The 16368-nt window shown below is 45.2% G+C and overlaps 1 protein-coding gene across 3 annotated transcripts in view; it reads left to right on the top strand.

Moving 5' to 3' along the window:
- The window catches only part of CLIC6 (chloride intracellular channel 6), a 203096-nt gene that overhangs the window by 158009 nt on the left and 28719 nt on the right, over nucleotides 1–16368 (top strand). The window lies entirely within an intron of this gene.

Consider the following 16368-nt stretch of genomic DNA (forward strand, 5'->3'; position numbering starts at 1 on the left):
CATAAAAAAAGCTTAAAGTGGGCCTTATGGGGAGGCGTGGCCAAGCTGGCAACTAAGGTGGCAGCACGCCGCTGAAGCTCCGGAAGGCATTGCCCTACTGTTGCTGGTCTCAGGCAAATACCTCCCCATAGATGCATACTTAACTGATGGTGCTGCCACCTGCACACTGGGAGAATAGCGGGATCACGGCAGTCGCTTGAGCCCAATGCCCAAGCCTCCTGAGCCGGCCGTCAGAGGGACCTCAGGGATGCGACCCTTGGGATAGCCTGAGGGCGGGGCTGTGGCATGCACGGAATGAGTCAGCTACTAGGGAAACTACGAGGGGTGTCCCTGCGGCCTCCATTGCCTCCTATCCTTGCAGTGCTGGTGGACCTACTGCTGCGGTGCAGCTTTTCTGGAAGCAGCGCGAGATCCCCGTCTCCCGGTACCGGGGGCCATGCAGGTAGACGGTGCCACCGGCTGACCACCTTGCATCGGAGACCCTGCCCAGATGACTATCAGCGCTTGGTTGCCATTACTCCTGCAGACCCGCAGCGGTTGACCTGGACTTACCGCTCTAGATTGTGCTTGAGATGCAGTAGGCAACGGCAAGCCTCAATATTCATTTTCTGGTCGACGGCTGCGGAAGTGGTGAATCATTGGCCAGGCTGTGGTGGGGCTGGGGCACGGAGGCTGCAATTCTCACTAGTTACTCCACCATAGCCTGAAGCTGAGGCACAGTTGCTTGCCCAATTCTGCTCTACGACAAGTCATATCTCCATAGTCAGAACGGGCCGGGAAAATCCCAAGCAGAAATAACTTATATTTAAGGCCCACGGGCCTCGGGAAGACAACATTCTCCCCAGGTGCTGGTGGTCCCTCTGATTAGACAGACAATGCCCCCTCGCTTGAGAGGACAGCCATCATGGCCAAACTATGGGCAGGCTTCATGGGGATTGACAGCAGGTTTGACACACTGATGCAAAGGTTGGATCGTCTGACCGAGCGTCTTGAACGCCACCCCACCAGACTTCATGAGGCTGAATGCAGGATCTCTCAAATTGAAGATGGAAACACTGATGTGTTAAAGCACTCTGCAGTTACCTACTGACATTTCACTGACATTTCCCTTCCAAATAGGAACACATACAACCCAGGGCTACGCTGATATCCGCGATGCCCTCGTTAAGAGAACCCCGTACTTTCTTGTGTATTTTGAGTTATAGGGAGCTAAGTACGGTGTGTTCCTCCACATTTGTCCCTCCTTCTCCCTCTTCCTCTCTCCATGTGTAATGACTCCTTCACTGCCACCTAGAGGTCCCACAGATTACTCAGGCTGCGCCCGTACGTGTGCACCACCCCACCAGATCATTGCCAGACTCCTTAATTTTAGGGATTGAGACACAGTCCTGTGCCTCGCCTGGGAGAAAGGCCCATTGCAATATCAGGGCGCCACCCTTTCATTCTTCCCAGATTTCCCAGATTTCTCCTTAGTAGTCCAGAAGCATGGCGTAAAAACACTCTTCGGAAGCGAGGCCTCAAATATGGCATGCTATACCCAGCACATTTACATGTGAAAATGAATGGCTGGAACTATGGGCATCATTATGACCCTGTCAGTCTTAAGACCGCCTGGGTCGTGGTGGCAGTCGTACCGTCGCCAATGTGGCGGTCCGGCAGCCACATTATGACCGTGGCGGGCGCGCCGTGGTCGGACCAGCAGCACTGCCAGATCATAACTTTTTGTCAGTCTGGCAGTGCTGGAGGTTCTACTCCGCCAGGGCAGCACTGCCCTGGGGATTAAGAGTCCCTTCTCCACCGATGATTACATGGCGGTAGACCCGCCATGTAAAGGCTGGCAGTGACTGGGCACAGGGTGCCCTAGGGGGGGCCCTGCACTGTCCATGCACTTGGCATGGGCAGTGCAGGGGCACCCTGGCTAGCTCGATCGCGATTTTCACTGTCTGCTTTGCAGACAGTGAAAATTGCACTGGGTGCTGGTGCACTCTGCACACTACAGCATTTCCGCCGGCTCAATTATGAGCCGGCGTCAATGTTGTAGTCCATTTCCCGGTGGGCCAGTGGGCGGTAACTCTGTTCCCTCCCACTGACCCAGCGGGAAACTCTTAATGGGGCCCGCAGGAAGGAGACTGTACTGGCGGTAAATTGACCACTGGAGTTTGGCGGGTGGCCTTTTCCATCCGCCAAACTCATAATTATCTCCTATATGTTTGATACCGCTGGAGACGTCTTCAAGTTCTGCAACAGCATGAAAGTGGGGGACCTCACCGGGGCATATCCCACCTTCTAGCCCCTCCACTTCCTCAGAGACAGATGGCCACACTGAACCCTAACTGGGACTGCTCCTACATAGGACTATATGGCACTTAACTCTGTGCCTAGCATGATGCGATTCAATGCTTACACTATCCACAAAGAAACACTGATTATCCTACTGGCTGCCTGACCACCTGATGGACTATTGTTCTAGATGGGCGCTGCCTTTCCTGAGTGTTGTCACCTCCCTGAGGTGTATAGCAATATGGTTGTTTTTCGGATCTGGTTGGGGGTTTCAGGGATTCGCTGACGGCTGTTTGGATTGGCTGTTTGGGTTAGTGTGGGACAGGGAAGGGAAATTCCTGTTGTTTTTTTATTTGTTTACGGGAGCTGCGATTTCACTTCTCTACATCACCATTACGTTCAACACTCTATGCCTCATGTCTGCCTTTTGTTCTATGATGTCACACTGTAATAGGCCACCAACATTTGCACTCCCTTGTATGCCATGGAACATTAGGGGCCTTAAAGGAAAACAAGTCCTTACTTCACAGGCACAGCATTAAAATGGCTTTTTTGCAGGAGACCCATTTGTCACTGCGTCCTGCCTGCATATATGTACCTCAGTGGGGTCCCCACCGATACTTCGCCCACTACAGCTCATATTCATGTGGAGTTTGTATCCTTATACACAGAAGCGCACCTTTTGTATTACAGGGCTACATCTCGGATACTGAGGGGCGCTACCTTCTGGTGATGGGAAAGCTGGCTGGGAAATCTCTGCTACTAGTGAATGTCTATGCACCAAATACTTATACCCCGAGTTCTACTATGACCTCTCCACTCAGATGGGTCGATGTCAGGCCGACTATGTCTTCTTCGGTGAGGACTATAATATCGCCTACCAACCAATCACTGACTCCACTGTGGTTACTAAACCACACTCATTACAAGCCCTTTTGGACACATATCAGACTACCGACGCATGGTGTTTCCACCACTCACATGGGAGAGTCTATACCTTCTAATATGCTCTACAAAATGTCTGAACCCGTATTGATCACTGGTACCTCTCACACAGAGCATTGTTATGGCTTGATGACATTACACACCTGCCTCACATGCTCTCTGATCATTCCCCTGTTGTTGCCACATTGCATATCCACTGGCATTCCTCACTCTACCAACCCTGGCGTTTTCCTGTTAACGTCCTCCATGATGAGGTCTTTCGCACAGAGGTTCGTGATGCTATGACTGAATACTTTGCCACCAACATTGCCACTGTAGAGATACACTCTATGTTATGGGAGGCCTTTAAAGCTTATATTAGAGGCATCTGTAATGCAAAACACGTCGGGGTCCTCCGTTTGAATCAGAAATGATATAGATAAAGTTGAAGGGAAGCAACATGATATCGATGCACTTACCATGACCGCCGTGGATTCAGCAGCTCTGCATGCCAGAGGTGCACAATTGCAGGTGTTTCAGGACCTGTCTGCGCAAGAGGTGAATTATCTGAGCAGGAATGCTAGGGCACGCCACTCTGGAGAGGGTGAGCGGCCAGGTAGCATACCAGCTCGTCTGCTCTGCCCTCCTTACTATACCACGTGTATACTCAATGTTCAGCGCCTGATGGCACTGTCATTACTGATAGCCCATTTATTATAGATGACTTTGTGACATATTACGAGCAACTCTACACATCCCATATGAATCATGACACCACCGCGCTGGCTAACAATCTCTCTGAAATAGCAATGGTCTGTCTTGAGCCTGGCCAACATCAATTCCTTGCTGCCCCTATCACCTATGAGGAAATAATTCAGGCTGTTGATGGCCTGAGTGGCGTTAAGGCCCCTGGATTCGACGGCTTCACTGGTAACTTTTACAAAGTCTACAAGACAATCTTAGCCCCACACTTACTGGAAGTGTATGCGGAGTCCCTTGAAAAAAGGACACTTCCTCCCAGATTGCGTGAAGCTGTCATCACCTTGTTGCTTAAACCTAATAAGCCCCCACAACTCTGCACTTCTTAGAGGCCTCTATCGCTATTGAACCATGACAACAAAATCCTAGCCAGGGTGATAGCCACACGCCTTTCCCTGTTAATGAAACACATAATCTCTCCTATGCAATGTGGATTAATTCGACATCGCTCTATATCAGTTGATCTGCCCACACTGTTTGAAGTCCTCAATCCGGTCTCTCCTAATAGACCTGTGGCGGTCACTGTGCTTGATGCTGAAAAACGTTTGATTCTCTTGAATGCCTATTCCTTCACACCACTTTATCTAAGATGGGTATCCCTAATGGTTACATGAACCTTATTATGCTACTCTACAAGTTTCCTCTGGCCCGCCTTCAAATAAATGGCGTGTTCTACAAAATCTTTCCCCTGATGTCTAGCACAATGAAGGGTTGCCCAGTTTCTGCTCTCCTCTTCATCATTGCTATGGACCCCTTAGTTAGGCACCTGCAAGAACAACACTTAGAGATGGGCCTTGGATTCCGCCATAGTACGTTATCAGTGTCTCTTGACGCAGATGACATGCTATTATTTGTTAGAGATCCACCCACCAAATCTTGCCCCTCTTATCTGCCACATTATGTGCTTTGGAACTTTCTCCGGGCTGTCCATTAACTGGAACAAGTCTGAGATATTTCTTTTTAAGGATACTGTGAGACCCTGTGACTTAGAGTTTCCTCTACATTTGTGTACAGATTCCCCTAAGTATCTAGGTATATATATATATATATAGACACACACACAGATTGGTCTGAAGTAATAAGACGTAATTATAGCCCTGCTATAGATAAACTCACAACCCAAATAGAGCACTGGATTAAACTGCCACTAACAATGGCTGGGCGCATAGCCATCATTAAAATGGTGGTCCTTCCACGTTTTTTATACCTATTTCTAAATATCCCTATTGTGCTAACTAATAGTTTCCTCCACACATTCAGAAGCTTACTCACACGTTTAATATGGGCAGGTCTCCGGACCAAAATACAATGGGACACATTGACACTCTTTCCTATGACAGCAACGGATTCGGTGTTCCTGACCTACAATTACACTATCTAGTGGCCCAATCACACTTTCCTTACTATTGTTAACGCTTTGATGCTAGATTACAGTATCTTACACCTGAAAGGGCCCAAGTAATAAACTTACCTCTTTCCTCCATACTGCTGCATGGCCTACCCAGAAACCCGTTGAAAATACAAACCCTGTCTACCACCAGCTAAGCTTGGTTTAAGCTCTTGATAAACTTTGTTGGGGAAATCCTATACTCCCACCATATTCTCCTCATCAGCAACTCTTGGCTTCCTCTCATGCAAAAACGACTGGTGCAGCGTTCCCTAACCGCTCTTGGTTTACGGGTTGTTGGTGACTTGTTCAGCAGCAGTACCCTTGAACCCAGTTCTGCTAGGCCGAAATGGGACACCCAACCTTGATGGATGGGTTCATATTCACTGCCTACATAGCACACTGCGTGATACAGTACCTGCATACCCAGAGGAACCAAAAGATTTCACACTGCTCACATTAGTGATCTCCACCCCAGATAGCTGTCACATTATATCCAGGCTCTATCACACTTCTCTTCAATTCCTCTCCGTAGGAGTAGAAATTCAAGGGCTGTCTGGGAGCGTGACCTGGGGCACCCCATCCTGGATACAACTTGGTACTATTGCTGTATACAGACTAAACTTGTATCAAATAACCACTGACATTAACTACTCCATTCAAATTTTTACATCAAGCATATACCACCCCCTTGGCCTTGGCCAAACTTGTTCCCAATGGACCCCATCATTGCCCCAAATGCAAAGCTGAGCAGGCTGACTTTACTCATTTGTCTTGGAACTGTGCTCTGATCACAGCATATTGGAGGAATATTTATACTGCAAAATCTCGTATGCTTGACCAAATATTTGAACCGGATCCATAGATGGCCTTGCTAGGTTATGTTAAACCACTGCCTGCCGGTCTAAGCATTATTACAAGGTGTTCTGCCGTCATTGCATTATTAATGCCCAAACGGCAAATCGCACTGCACTGGGGAAGTGGTGTAGTCCCGTCGGTGCCCACCCAGCTGCAGGATATGAATTATTGTGATAGCAATTCTGAATTCTATGCTTCTCTACAGCCAATAACCTCCCAGCCCAAGGACAAATTGCAGCCACTCAGAGACTACCTGTTAACTCTAGAACACATGGCGGATCTCGCAGAGGAGAAGTGATTTCTTATGCAGGTTGACTAGTAGCACAGTCGGACTCTCTTGTGCCTATGATGGATTACTCTACTTTGATGCATGTTGCTATAATTGCTGATATTTAATTTGCCTGGACTACTCGCCCCTCCCCGCTATTTCTATAATCCTTTCTTCACCTGTCCCGTCTAAGCCCCTCCCATTTTCTCACTCTCTCTCTTTATCTATGCTTATTGTCTGTCGAACACCGTACTACTGTGGCTTACTGTGTATTTCTTTTTTTTTTCCTTGTTATTGAAAACTTACAAATACCATTTTTTTTTTTTAAGTGGGCCTTATGCTGCAGGGTCAGTTCTTCCACTTCAGCACAGGCCAGGAGGAGCAGCCACTCACCATTTGCCCTTGTAGTGCTGAACTCAGTATTTTTCCCCTGCTACTGGAAGGCCGATGGGAGGACTTACAGCCGCACCGGAAGCAGAGTTTATGGCTGAGTCGTGAGCATTATGTTTTCCTGTTGCCACTCAGGTGACAACAGGGGATCACAAACCCCCAGAACATGGTATCCTAGAACATCCAACTGCAAGGTTGGGTCAAGTTTGACCACGCCGCCCCTGGACATCTTTGTGATGTGCGAGATTTCCTGAACTCAGCTAACACCCATAGATCCATTTTACCAACATTTACTCACACTGCTGGGCATGGATACTGTAGGCACAGTGCTGCAGGACAGTGTCTGGTGGGGCTGTATCTCTCAACACGTGTCTCACTTCACTCTCACTGAATGTAAACATCTGTGTCCTCAAACACGCCTTTCTTTACTGTCTGACATTCCTTGATGCCCCTCATGAGTAAGAGTAATCAGTTCTTCTCCACGACTGTATGGCAGTATGAGTCGGGTCCATCTAGACAACAAGTTCTTACTGGTACACAGTTCATCCTTCACATACCAGTAGGCTTGACAGTTTTCAGATCATTGTTTTTCACTTTTCCACACAAACCGCACCAAATCCATCACCTCGTTGACGACTTTAGCTGCTTTCAGTTCCTCACGCCATTTATCTTCTGTAATGACACTTCCATCAACTACACAAACCCATTCATTTTTTACATCCAACTTCTCGTCCACATCAGGCTTCTCAGTAACCTTGGGAACCAACCTGGAAATTGTGTCAGCTATGGTATTTCTTACACCTCGTAAATATTCAATTTGAAAATTATACTCTTGTAAGGCAATAACCTGCTTTGTAATCCTGCCTGACACCAAATCCACCCCTTTATTTTTAAATACTTTACATAGTGGTTTGTGATCGGTCCTTATAACAAAGAACGATCCCCATAAGAACTTCTTCAGCTTCTTTACAGCCCAGTACACCACAAGAGCTTCTCTCTCAATTACTGAGTACCTACTCTCCGGATCCTTCAAACCATGTGAGATGAACATGATGGTATTCATCCCATTGGTCATTTCCTGTTGTAAGAGTGCTCCAAGTCCTTTAAGACTGGCATAATTTCTTATAATAGACCTTTTCTTCATGGTTGAAATTTTGGAGTTTAGGAGCTGCACTGAGTCGCTCCTTCAACATAAGAAATTCTTTATCACAGCTGTCATCCCAAGTGAATTCAACACCTTTTTTAGATGAATTCTCATGTTCATACTCAAGTCAACAAAATTCTTTGCGATAATCATTCCCAGAAACTTCATGAGTTCCTCCTGTGACAAGGGCGAGCTCATGTGTAATATGGTGTCCACCACCCCCTCCACCCTCACCAGAGATGGTATGTCCCAAAATAATTAATGGTTTTTGTACCAAACTTACACTTTTCTTATTTTATTGTGAGGTTGTATCAGCTAGCCTTCTAAAAACCTCCCTTAAGCGAGCATTATGTTTTTAAAGTCCTTACCAAACACCATTATAGCATCCTGGTAGATACAAACCCCTTTGGCTCATCAGTGATACCCTTTCCATCACATGTTGAAATACTGAGGCTGCTGAGACTAGCCCAAATGGTAGTCTGACAAACCTAAAAGTCCCAAAGGGTGTTATAAATGCAGTTAAATCTCTAGAGGATTTCTTTAGCTCAGTCTCATGTTAAGCTGGGGTAAGGTCTATGGTACTGAACACGGTGGCCCCATTCAGCAACAACAACAGTTCAGTGATATTTGGGAGAGGAAACTTGTCTACAGTAACACACTTGTTAAGATGCCTCAAGTCAAACCATAAATGCAAATTGCCATTAGCCTTCCTGGCTGCCGCCAGCCATTCAGTCCCTTCAACTTCCTCCTTAATACCGCCCTCCTTGAGTTTATTAATTTCATCTTGCATCTGCTCTCTGACAACTATGGGTACATTTCTAACTTTGCAGCGCACGGGTTGAGCTAAGGAAACCAGGTGAACCTCATGTTTGTAATCTATCAAACATCTTAATTCCTTCTTAAAAACTTCTGGGGATTTATCCTTAAGTTCCTTTAACAACATGTCCTCAGTCAGAGTGTCAGCATAACAAAGTTCATCGCTCATCTTTAAACAAATAGGTGAGAAACTGCCAGGATCTAACAAAACAAACATGCCTCCTTGATACACCCAACTGATTATGCTACCACCCCTTTTGGACACATATATTTTCCCTGAAACTCACTTGCGTATATTCAATCAGACCTACAAAATATCCATGCAACTATATGGGCTTACCTTCTTTAGCACAAGGTCTAGTGTCAGTCTTGAACAACTTGACCTCATCCATTAACTTGTTCATATAGAACTTATCCAAAAATATAGTGCCTTTTGCCCCTGAATCAAACAATATCTTGGTAGATTCACCTTCCACTAACACTTCATCCACAGGCCTCGGTCTGACTTTGTCTTCACTGCTTACTTGAAGTACAATTTGCCCACACTCAAAATCTGTGTTGTTCCCATTTTGATAATCCTCCACACACGACTCCTTGACTTTGGGCTTAAAGGTTTTCATTCTGCACGTTGCTGCGCAATGTCCCCTTTTCTTACAATTTACACAAATTGCTTTGAACGCTAGGAATTTTTATCATTGGCTAGGTGACTAACTTTATCACATCAATCGCATTTTTGCACAGTGGACTTACTGTTGCTAGCACTATTATCAAATTTAATCTTAACCTTTTTATCTTTGTCCTTTTCTTTCAACACATTTACATTCTGTTCCTTCTCTTTCTCTTTTTTAATTACCCCAACACATTCCATGAAATGCTCCACGCGTTTCACAACAACCAAGACCTCATCCAGGGTGTGTTTGTCTTTTAACCACAATTCATCTCTCACTCTTTCACTCCCACAAACCACCATGAATTGGTCACAAATGCGATCATCGACCATACCTGCAAATTTGCATGCTGGAGCAAGTCTTCTTAATCCTGTGACATAACTTTCAGTAGATTCCCTCTCTCTCTTTGGAATCTTTTTGGGAAGTGGTAACATTCTAAAATTGTGCTCACCTTCGTCAGAAAGTGATTATCTAGTTTCTTGATACACACTTCATACTCATTCAAATTTTCATGATTATATTGAGAAAGCTGTGGAAGATGGTCAAAGATATCCTGGAGAAGAAGGGATGTTTTTCTTTCAGCACTTAAAGATGCACCACACACCTTAGAATATCTTTCAAAAACCCTCTTCTACTTTTGCCATTTGAGGAGTCGAATACCCAGGCTTGTGAGAAAGAATGGTGGTGCAGGAACATTTTGCATGTCTCTTACACCGAGAGAAATTCTATTACAAATAACTGTTGTCTATGAACTACACTTACAACAGTAGTTCCAACTACAACAATGTACAGCACCAAAGTGTGATTAATTAAATGTAGAAAATAGTGTCACAATTATTAGGAGATTGTGCCAGAGATGTTACACAAAAGATCCTCTGCCACAAGTAGATCAATGCCTAATAATTACGCACAATTACATTCATCCCACCCTTGATATGTACATACAGGTGTGAGCATTACTGAAAAGTTCTTAACATACTATAAATGTCCTTGTCAATGCATGTGAACACTAATGAGTACTCCTTAAGTGTGTGTGTCACTGTAAACAATGCAGGGGCATGCTGAGTGAATTAGAGATGACGTTGTAAAATGCGGTGTGCGTGTCACTGAAAAGCAATAGTCAGAAACAGACTTATTTCTCCAATGAGATAATGCTCCATAAAGCAGTGTGTGTGTCAGTGAAAGCAATAGTTAGAAACACTATCATTCCTCCGTTTGCTTAGTGTTTTTATTTTCCCTTTGAGTCTGTGTGTGTCACTGTAAACAATACTGAAGTACGCCACTCAAATTAGAGATGTCTCTCAAAATAGGGTGTGCGTGTCCCTGAAAAGCAGCATTCAGGGACACGCTTATTTCTCCAATTTCTCTTATGCCTCCCAGGAGACACATGTGCAGGGACCTACAAGTGGGTTAGATGTCTACTCCTCCTTCACATCCTAGTAGACGTATGCATAGAGGTGAACACTGTCAGCAAAGGAGCCCTTGGAAAGAGACGAAGCCCTGTGGGGAAATGAGCTGCAATAGGAAGATGCCCCTCCGCTCAAGAGTTATTGCAGACCAACTCTTTACAATAGCCATTAGAGAAACTTTCGAGCAAAGCCACAGTCAAGTACGTGCACAAACATGTTCTGTGTTCCACCGAGGGCTTGGGTACTGCACGATTATGAGCGCGAGCACCAACGGTTCTCCTCCTATGTGAATATGAGTACAACGAAGGCCACTGGAGCAGGCAGTCAATGGGAAAAAAACTTGTCAGGCTCACAGTAAGTCTGGTTCCCAAATCATTAACGTAGAAACTCAACAAACAATATACAATGTAAAACTTGAAAGATCTCACCAAATTTAGGGAGGCAAGTCCTGAACGGTTCCAAAGGATGCACCCAACAAGATTATCAGTAGCAGTCCCTTAATAATATAACTCCACAGGTGTTCAGATCTTCTGTATCCTGCCAACTATGCCAGTGTGGCATTCCAAGTATTCAGCACGATGAATATCACAGAGAAGGTCGTAATGTTGTCAAAATAAGGAAGCTTTTTTCCAACAGAAGATCCAATCCATCCTCCATCCAGGCTGCAGTTAACTGACTTTCTCTCTCTCTAACCATCTCACATTCCGTCAGCTGGTTATGGTAACTCAGCTGACATCTAACATTCCATGCCCATGCAGATACATTACTGCCCACCTATCATTGGCTAGCTACCACCAAAAGCAAGGTGGTTTCCCGGCCAAGTCAACAGTTGAGAAGTTGTGTATGTGATCCACAAGGTCCGCTGCAGACTGAGAAAAAAAACAAAGAACTGCATCTGCATACTGAATCAGTCAGATCATCTGGCAGCAGAAGAGAAGATAGTGGCTTTACTCTAGTACCTTTAATTGACAAACTAAAGGAACTCTAAATGGTGTAAGCAGCACAGAATCTAATCAAACAATGATCTGACCACACAGTGGGTTCTAGTTTAATGGAACAAATCATATCATGAGGGATTAATAAAACATTTAGGGCCTCTTCAGAGTTTGACTCTTTGGGTCAGAAGACTGCCAGTCCAGTCTTCTGCCTGCTGGCCCTATTATGAGTTTCCCACTGGGTCAGCGGGCAGAAACAGGCTTTTCACCTGCTGGCCCAGCGGAAAACTACCCACAACATTGATGCCGGCTCGTAATCGAGTTGGCGGCAATGTCACGCTTTTCACTGCTTATAATTCAGGCAGTGAAAAGCGTGACAGGGCTGTCCATGGGGGCACCTCCACTCCCCATGGTAAGTGCATGGGCAGTGCAGCGGCTCCCATGGGGCCCGACACCCCGTCTCCTCCAGCCTTTGCATGGCGGTGGAACCGGCATGCAAAAGATGGCGGACACTGGAGTCGTAATCCCCAGGGCAGCGCTCCTTGTAGCGCTGCACTGGTGGATTAAGACCACCGGCACCGCCAGGCCGTCGGCCAGCGAAAAAGTGGTGGTGCTGGCGGTTGGACTATGGCGCAACCATGAGCCTGGCGGCCCTAGTACCGCCAAACGTGTAATCAGGGCCTTAGAGTGCAGCTGGCCATGTGAGTGGGGCCAATAATGAGCTTTGAGGCAATCTGCTTCAGACATGTGCCGGACAAGATCTTTGCAGCCTGTTTTATTGTGGTTCTCTTATGTGAAAATTAAAAGAACCACAGGCATGCTGGGGTTTCCCTGCTAGTAGAGGTGGTAGGTAGAGGCAAAAGAAGTTAAGGAAGTGGATAAAACTGCAGCACCGAAATAACAAGACTTCTGCTGCTGAAGGTAGCAGGAGAAGATTTAATAATCATGGCTTTCCCTACTCCACCTTTGAGACTGGAACAACCATTCCATTGAATAGAATATCCTGCAGTGATAGCCTTCAACTCTGATATTTTCTGTGGTGGTGAGCAGTTAGGAGCCCAGAAGATTGTTCTTAACTTTCTTTTCTCCAGAATACTTCTCTCAGCAGTGCTTGCCCTTGGTTCCGGTTTCATTCTCAACTTTCCCTTAAGGAAAACATGACCTTTGGAGATCTGTTGCTAGTTTCAACTTTTCATTTCTTGGAACAGCTAACAGTCCTAGACATGTATTTTGCAGTAAAAAAAATACAGACCACTGACTGTATACAAAGGGTCTCGCCTGGGGCCACAACAACTACGTTGTTCAAGCTTACCAAAGGAGGTCTCCATTTTCTCCTCTTCTTTCAAGTCCAGAAAGCATTATCCAGGATCTCACCTAATCCCGCTTCAGAAAGATGATCCTTTGGTTCGCTCTGCCCTTGTGTCACCAAGTCCTCCTGAGGAAGGACATTAATGGAATATTTAAGACTCTGCCTTCTGCTTGGTTATATGCTGGGTGGTAACCAGGCAAGCTGTGTTTAACCTAGTCTCTTTTGCAGGGAGTGTTTGCATTGTTCCCACTCTCACCTCTCTTACTCATTTTCTTGACAACCACTCCCCTGCAAATCCCTATTGCTTTCACACTTGACTCACTTGAGCTACCAGTTGAGTTATCTTTCAAAAGTCACCATTTTGGTCAGCCCAACAAGCCTGCCAAGTCTAATCTCTGCCAATGCCTCATGATATTGATTACTACCAGGAGCACATCTTGACACCCAAAGTGCTTACTATAAGCTCCATTAACAGATCAGAGGTCCAGGCGTACCTAACTGCTTAGGTCTCACACAGACAACAGGTTGTCAAATCAGGCACTGATTTGAAAGATAAGTAGTCAGATTTAGGTGTACTAGAACCACAGATGTCAATGAAGTATTCTGCCTACTGTCCTACGAACTTACTCCATACTAATGTGCAGTAACTTACTATAACTTGCCAGAGCAAAAGTCACTTTACATTCAGGACAAAGAAGAAGCCAGTGCGGCTTCAGAAATAAGTGTTAAAGGAGTGTATTGCACATCAAGGGAAACAGAATTCAGGGTGGATACAGGAGGGTAATACCTTAAAATGTTGCCAATTACCACCTTTTATTTACACCTCCTGACTTCAACTCTTACTTTTGATAAGTTGTGAAAGCTGCAACAGGTTGTTGTACTCCTGTGGAAAGGAGCATTCAGTGACACCATCCCTGAAACATGGGTACAAGTTGCACCAGAGGTCTGCATGTGCTTGTGTGCGACTGAGTGTGCGCACTTAGCAGACACATTCTCGGGTGGTTCTGCACCTGATTGACACCTGTGCTTCCGTAGCCTATTGGTGGAACTTTCATTGACATGGTCAGTCTCCTTAGAGCATAAATTAGCCCCTTACAGTAACCACCTGAAAAAGATGACACAGCCGCCATCTATGTAAACGATAAGATATGTTAGTGTAGGAACAGCGGTAGGCCAACAAAGTCGAAAGTTCTCCGCCTCAACAGTGGCTGTCACTGGAAGAAGTAAGTCTATGGGAGATAAAGGCCTGAGAGGAAACAATATCTCCTGAGAATTGTAAGAGAGGCAATGAACAAGAATTTTTCAAGCAGTAAATAGATCTCTTTGAGTGAGTGGCAGCAAAGCCACGAACAACACAATCCAAATGAGAGCAATTAGGAAGGGATTCTCTCTACCCAGGATCTCAAAGATGTCATTGAATCGAAGGAGGCTCCCTGTATGGGGCTGGGTCAATTTTCTACTGTAATCTCTGATTGTAGCAGGGGTGTCTCCAACGTACCTCCAATGCCAGATACCAGTTTTCAACCTGAGGTGTTATTCGAAAGGTTGCACAAGCCTAATTTTCCTGGGACATGGTCTAAGGTATGCGATGGGTCTCAGTTTACTTGGGTAAAGATAATGAGGCATTTTTGCATCTTTTGTGGACATTATATTATATTGGTCTGTAACTCCATCCAACAGTGCCAGGCTCAACAATCTTTGTCTTTTTAAAAGTGGGCAGTGCAGGAAATAGAAGCTGCAACAGAGGTCTTTTGAGATTTATATGTGTCTTTTCCTGAGCCAATCCTTTTTTTTAGCATCTACTTAAATGCATCATTTGAGGGGGACTTTCTCCTTTAGGGAGAAAAGAGAACTATACTGATTTTTAACTGGCTGAGGAAATCCATTATCTTCTTTTCAGTCCTTGCCTAAGCTAAATACCATTCTGCTCTGTGGTCTTGGGCAAGGTTGACATACCCTTTGATGGATCAAAGGATTAGCTTTATTCCTATCGCTTGATGCTGCTAGTGCTTGTGTCGGATGACTAGATATCATGGAGACAGAGCATTTGTCTGCCTTCCTGGTTGCGTTCACAACTTTTTAAGGTACAGGACTGCAGCAGCTTGTTTCCTGATTTTGTTAAGTAGTCCCATCTTCATTGCTGGTACTTGTAATGCCTGCACTTCTAGCCTCTCTACTCACTTGTTGTCTATCAATCCTGCTGTGAGAGTTACACTGCTGACAGGTTTCCACCCGCCTGTGTCAAGTGGAACCTTAGGAATAGGTTCTCCTAGCTGATTTTCATTCAATCTCCAACCTATTAACACAGCAGTGTCAATGAGTACAAGGAGATTGTTTGTTTCCGTTTGCACTGATCCGAGAAGTGAACAGTTACTAGATGAATTAACATGAGGATCACATTTGTAGGTAGGCTTAGCTCCATTAATTTTGTTTGTAAAGCAAAGACCAAGGAGACGGCGTGAGGGTTTCCCTTTGAAGGGCCAAGGATATTCTTTCTGATTCCATAGATCACCAAAAACCTTAGAGTTATCCCTGGAGACCCTTTTCCCAAGCCCATTCCTGATTTTGACCTGCCTTTACTTTTTACAGCAGGTTTTGATCCCTTTAGTGTTTCCATGGTTTTTCTGTCATGATTGGCTCTCCGCTGCACTGTGCATCACCTAAACAAAAGCATCATAACTGTCTGCTCCCTCCAAAACTAAGTTTATAAATAACTTCTCTTTGGAGAGTACCCAGTCACTTGCCTTCCTGAAGGTCTGATACAAAGGATCCATGTGTTCCCTTTGTAGTGGAGCAGTATTTCAGGTTTCATGTTCTTACTTCTCAACCCTTTTCCCCTTACTCTTATCCTGCCTCCCCAAAGGTATTTTTGGAGATCCAAAAAGTCATGGATCTGAAGGACAATCGAAAACAAATGAGCAATAGCTGTGATTTTACTCCTGATTTTTGCTCTGGGCTAGAGTATCATGTTTACTTTCCTTTGTGTACCCAAGTCTTTCCCTTCTATTACTTCAAAATGGTCTTCCTTTGCCAGGTTCTTTGGGCAATCCAGAAAGGGCACAGATTTTGTCTTATTGATAATGGAACGAAGAGACATCCTAAGGCGAGATGCTTCTGATGATTTTTGCTTTGGTGTAGATCAACATTACATGATTTTCCATTTCATTCTTAGCTTTGTCCCTCACATGCTCTGCAAGATGATAGCACCATTCCAGTGGTCT

Source organism: Pleurodeles waltl, chromosome 8, assembly GCF_031143425.1.
Source record: "Pleurodeles waltl isolate 20211129_DDA chromosome 8, aPleWal1.hap1.20221129, whole genome shotgun sequence".
Lineage (NCBI taxonomy): Eukaryota > Metazoa > Chordata > Amphibia > Caudata > Salamandridae > Pleurodeles > Pleurodeles waltl.